The sequence below is a fragment of the Fringilla coelebs genome (assembly GCF_963513975.1).
Source record: "Fringilla coelebs genome assembly, chromosome: 5".
In the NCBI taxonomy this organism is placed as follows: Eukaryota; Metazoa; Chordata; class Aves; order Passeriformes; family Fringillidae; genus Fringilla; species Fringilla coelebs.
Genome location: NC_140033.1, coordinates 26,299,813 through 26,300,877, shown reverse-complemented (window position 1 = coordinate 26,300,877; position 1,065 = coordinate 26,299,813).

Sequence of the window (1,065 nt, the reverse complement as noted above, 5' to 3'; positions counted from 1 at the left end):
GGGGGTTGTGCAGAAGAGGAAAGGCAAGGCAGATTGCAGAATTAAGGCTCAGGATTGCCTCTACTGGCCCTTGTGCTTCAAGTATGTGTCTGAAGCAGTGTTTGCTGGGAAAGAACCAGGACTGAAGGGAAAAATGCACAAGGTCAGCCTCATAGTGCCCCTAGCAGATCTGCACAATTTCTGTGTGAGAATGGATGAGAGATTCAAGTGCCAAGTGGAGAGGTTTATAGACTAAACAAGGCATCATTTTGCCTTCAGTGATTATTGAAAGCATATGCTATTTGACCTCAACAAAGCAATCCTAATGCTGTTTTCATCATCCTCGTGGAGAATTTTGCTTACAGACCTCCTGGAGAGTGCTGGGTTAGGCTAATGTCTAATTGAGTTACCTGAGTCTAATTCTGTTGTTGTAATTGCCTGGGGGAAGTAGAAGGGGCTTGTTATCAATTAAGACTTTAATGTTATTAATTTAAGGGAGTTTGAAGAGCATATGTAGTCTAAGGAATCTATTTAATTGATAGGGAAACAAAATAAATATCCTCCTGCCTCAAATTCTAGCTGTATTCTCTCTCCAAGGAATTCAGTTTTCTATTTTTACTTTTGAAAGGTCAGGTCTGTGCAGCCTGCAGGGGGCCTGGCATAGTCATGTCACGAGAAGCTGAAATCCAATCTGCAGCTCATTTCCACAATGAGGGGCTGGGTGGTGAATGGGAGACACCCTCTTCTGCAGAACAGCTGTAATTCATGTAGCAGCTTGGTGTGACATCAGCGTTTAGATGTCTCAAAATCTAATTGCTGTCTTCCAGTACAGAGAGTAACAGAAGAAGAAAACAGCAGAAGGAAACAGTAAGGACTGAAAGATTGCTTTTAGCTTCACAGTGTTTTGTTGAGAAGAGATAAACCCCCTTCTAGAAATCATAAGGGAAATGTTATGTAAAGTTTTTGCTAGGTGACCCCATCCAGCTCATTTTTGTGAACTTCAGCGCACAACTGACCTGAAGTACAGAGTACTAAAGTACTACAAAGTTACAAGGAGAACTGCTAAAATATGGCAACCCTCCCTTT